This window comes from Eleutherodactylus coqui, chromosome 7 (assembly GCF_035609145.1).
Source record: "Eleutherodactylus coqui strain aEleCoq1 chromosome 7, aEleCoq1.hap1, whole genome shotgun sequence".
NCBI classification, from domain to species: domain Eukaryota; kingdom Metazoa; phylum Chordata; class Amphibia; order Anura; family Eleutherodactylidae; genus Eleutherodactylus; species Eleutherodactylus coqui.
In genome coordinates this window covers 200,973,812-200,978,684 of record NC_089843.1, presented here as the reverse complement: position 1 = coordinate 200,978,684, position 4,873 = coordinate 200,973,812, and the positions used below count along the sequence as shown (strand labels likewise).

The following is a 4,873-nucleotide window of genomic DNA, read 5'->3' as shown; positions in this document are numbered from 1 at the left end:
AAAATACCAAGAGGACTGGGTACATGGACCGTCGGTCTGGTCCGGCTCTAACGAGACCAGATCGGCGGGGGTCGCCATTCTTTTTAAAGGAAACGTTTTAATTGACGTTATTAACGAAATTTTACCAGGCAGAATTTTATTGGTCAAAGCTTTTATTAACGGAGTAAAGTGGCAGTTTTTAAATTTTTATGGTGCAACAGATAAAAACACCCGAGCAGAAATGTTAGAGATTTTACCCCTTTTTTTAAACGATTCAGATCCTCTGATTTTAGCGGGAGATTTTAATTGTATTTTAAAGGGGGAACGCCGGCTTTCAAGCTCAGTGAGCAGAAATTATGATAAAACCTCAGCCTTGCTAAAAAACATCATCTCAGACGCCAAGCTCACTGATGCTTACAAAAAATGCAACCCCAACGCATCAGAGGAAGCCGGCGTTACCTGGAGCAACAGACTGTGCAGCTCCAGGATCGATTTTATGTTCTGCTCTTACCAAGTACTGCCTTTTAGATGTGACCTTTTTACCAATGTTTTCTCGGATCATAAGCTTTTATATTTTAAAGTTGATTCAGTTTTAAAGAGAAAATCCGGTAAGAATGCCTGGAAGTTTAACGTGTCCCTTTTAGAAGATCCGCAGGTTTTATCTGATTTTATCACTTTTTATAAAGACTGCAGGCGAGTAAAAGATCCCAACACTCCCACCAGCCAGTGGTGGGAGAAGATGAAACTGAAAATAAAAACATTTTTTATCAAGGTTGGGATCGCCAAAGCTAAAGCCAAACGTACATTTTATTCTAATCTGAATACTCGCCTGCAGACCCTGTATAAGTTCCGTGAACATGACATAGAGGTGGACCACGAGATCATCGAGGTGAAGAAAGAGATCGCCCGGTGCCTGGAGCAGAGGGGAAAAGAAATTATATTCCGTTCGAAAGTGCAACACCTGGAGGAGAACGAGACCTGCTCCAGGTACTTCTTCAAGAAGATAAGAGACAAGCGGACAGTCCTCGATGATCTCGGTGGCACCAAGGACATACAGGATATTTTAAAGAAAGTGTATGGTTTTTATGCGGATCTTTTTAATACTAAACCTGTTGACAGTGATTTTATGAATGACTCGTTGAAGGAGATTACCGACGTTTTAGATCCTGGTTCTCGTGAGATTTTACTAAGGGACATCACAGAACAGGAGATTTTAGACACTATTAAAAGTTTTAAACCAGGTAAGGTGCCTGGGCCCGATGGTATACCCATAGAGTTTTATGTCACCTTTTTTGGTATTTTTAAGGATGACCTTTTCTCCCTTTTTACTGAGGTTTTTATGTCTAAAGCCCTCCCGGGGTCCTGGAAGAAGGGTGACGTGTCTCTTTTATACAAGAAAGGAGACAAGACGGACATCAAGAACTGGAGACCGATCACCCTTCTGAACAGTGACTACAAGATAATGGCCAAAATATGTGCAAACCGCCTCAAGACCGTAATAAGCACAGTTGTACACCCCAACCAGGTCTGTGGGGTGCCCGGGAGGGCAATATGGGAGAATCTTAACCTGATCAAAGATTGTATTAGCGACACAAAATCAAGAAGCGGAAAAATGGCAATTTTAACTATCGACTTTGAAAAAGCCTTTGACCGCGTGTCGCATTTTTATCTTTTTAAGGTTTTAGAGAGAATGGGTATACCGGAAGGTTTTTTATTGTCTTTAAAAGCGTTTTACAACAACTGCACGAGTAGAATTTTAGTCAACGGTTTTAGGACACAGGAAGTGCTTTTAAACTCCGGGGTGAAGCAGGGGTGTCCCTTGTCCCCACTACTTTTTATATGCGCATTAGAGCCTCTTTTATGCACCATACGGCGGGACAAGCAGATCCGTGGGATCCCCCTGCCCGGCGGCGGGGGGATCGAGGCTAAAGTAGTGGGGTACATGGACGATGTGGCAATCCTCGGAAGGGACACCCTGTCGATCCAGAAGGCTATTAGACAAATTGAGTTTTATTGCTGTGCCTCGGGTTTTAAAGTCAATTTTAACAAAAGTAGTGTTTTAAACATCGGGGACCTGCCCTTGCCAGATGTCCCCATTCCTGTGTCCGACTCGGTGCAGATTTTAGGAGTCTCCTTCAACGAGGATAACAGAGGTCTTAACAGCTGGGACTTGGTGGCACAAAAAATCAATAAGAAAATCTGTATGTGGAGCATGCGGCAGCTGACCATGGAGGGGAAGGTTTTAATCACCAAATCTGTGATTTTACCGATTTTATTGTACCTGAGTTTAGTGTTTCCCCCTCCTGGCAGAGTTTTTAATAAAATTGTAAAAGCATGCTTCACATTTTTATGGAGCTCCAAGATGGAGAAACTAAGCAGGGAAATCGTGATGAAGCCGAAGGAGATGGGAGGAAAAGATTTCCCTGATTTTAAAGCCTTTTTATATACAAAGTATTTTAGTTTGTGTATTGGTGCTCTTTTTAAAAACCACTATTGGTCCTATTTTATCCGGTATAACACAGGCTATTTTATGAGGAGGAACAATTGGTTCAAGACGGTTTTAAATTCCCCTTACTCTTTTAATCTACCCGGAGAATACAAGATTTTAGAGAAAATAGCGATTTTATATGATTTTACTGGCAAAAGCCCACAAGTTTTAATGAATAGTAAAGTCATTTTAAAGGATATTAAGAAAAGTGGTTTTTATGTTCAAGTAAGTAATTTTAACGAAAGACAAAGCAAGGAAACTTGGACAATGGTTAATTATTATATTTTTAATTCACAGAAAGATCTGGCCTGGAGCTGCGTCCATGACTGTCTTCCATGCCGGGCATTCCAGCATCGTAGAGGTTTGACCAACACTGCCGCGTGCCCAAGACCAGGATGTGCAGGAGAAGAGACGACGACCCACCTGATGTGGACCTGCTACATAACAAAGAGAATATGGACTAAGATATTGCCGCTACTGATTAAAATAACAGGACTTAAGAGACTAACATTGGATGCCGTCCTGTATGGATGCTTGGAATGCCCCACACGGACTCAGAAAATTATGGCATGGAAGATGGTCAATTCGGTCAAAGCAGCTCTATGGAAATCCAGAAACATTTTAGTTTTTAAACATGAAATTTTAACTGTGAAGGACATTTTAGCCATTACTCTTAATGAGATGCACCAATACTTTTTAGTGGATAAGAAAAATTTCCCAGTTTTAGCGAGAAAATGGCTTTTATCAGAATGGAGCTCCATAATATGATGCCACCAAGGGCCCTTTTATGTGATATTAACTTGTTCTGTATTTTTAACATGTATTTTATGTAGACGAATGTTTTAAATGGTATGTTTTAATGTGTTGTTTAATATGTTTTAATGTACTGTTTTAACAATTGCAAAAACGTCTATGTAAATATGTGTTGGACAAATAAAAACGCCCCCCATATGGAGGGCTTGTCAACTTAAAAAAAAAATCTGTTCTTATCAGTTTAATATCTGATACGTCCCCTATCTGGGGACCATATATTAAATGGATTTTTAGAACAGGGAGCTGGAAAAAGAGCTTGCTCTGTCCACTCCACGCATTGACCTGGTATTGCAGTACCTCCAGGACCGGTGCACCCCCTTTCCTACAACCGTTTCCAAAAGCAGAAAAACAACACCGACGAGCAAGAGGTGCAGCGCAGCTGTGGCGGCGGCTGCTGCTACCACCACCACCCAAGCACTTTGATTGACACTCAGCCCGTCTGCTCGCAACATTGTATCCACTGAGCAGCTGCGTCTGCCAGAGTGTGCACAGCACAGGTACAACTGGAAGCAAAACAACACACACACCAGTTCATATGGCAGCCGCACTCTATAGTTCGTACCTACCGCTGCGCTAATAGCCAAGTTGGAAACATCGGGCAGGCACAGCGTATCCTGGCAGCCTGCGTCTGTATGCTCCACGTATTCGGGTCATGGGTGTATGTGCAGGGGGCCCGGAGCCCTAGGGGGCCCATAAAGTCTCTCTTCCCCACATTGTAAACCAATGCTATCAATGAAGCTTTATAGTTTGGGGGCCCAGTTCCAGACTTTGTACTGGGGCCCCGCAGCTTCAAGTTACACCTCCGGATCAGGATAATGCTAGGCCATTCCAACCAGCCTGTGTGTGTGACCTGCAGTCGCTGGTAGTCGAAAAGCGGCCGGCCCCGGATGCGCGCTTCAGAGTGGACAGACAGCAGCGGACCCCCAATCACACAGGCCCAAGGCTTGCTATGTAGCACGGAATACCTCATTGGACTGCAGCACTCCACGCGGGCTGAGATACACGCTCCACGTGGGATGGGCAGTATTCGTCCATGAAGATCCAGGCCAACGTTTAGAGATGGAGCAACACTCGGGGAGCAAAGAACTCCAACGAACGGACGTCTACTTTACAAGGATGTATTGCTTTATTCAATGCATGGACACAGAAACAGTTCAACCGCTCGATTACAGACCGCAGTCAATACAGTAAAGAAAGAAATGTGTCTGTTTAATGTAAACTTGCATGGAGCTCGTTTGTCAGCCACTGACTGACTGAATGCTGAAACGTGGTCTAACGTTACATGCACCACCAGGGATAAGGCCTTGCCTATAAGCATTCCCCAGCTGGCAAAAACGGAACCTCCCTGCCTATTCCTCACCATGGAAGAACGGAACCTACCTTTTTTTAAAAAAAAAGAAAGCCACAGCAGCAGCCAACTCGATTTTGGTAGGCCGCTGTCTCCCCCTTGTGTGCTGCATAAAAAATGCACTCCACTAAAAATAACATTGATCCACGAAATAGAGCGTAGGGAGAGAATGAGGCTTCAAGATGAGCCGTCAGGCTATGATAAATTGTATCACACCTGGGCGATATGGATAGATGCCCGGAGCT

General features: G+C 43.6%; 1 pseudogene; it reads left to right on the top strand.

Moving 5' to 3' along the window:
* Window positions 1-3,421: 3,421 nt before the first annotated feature.
* Window positions 3,422-3,599, top strand: LOC136574054 (U2 spliceosomal RNA; annotated as a pseudogene).
* Window positions 3,600-4,873: the final 1,274 nt, after the last annotated feature.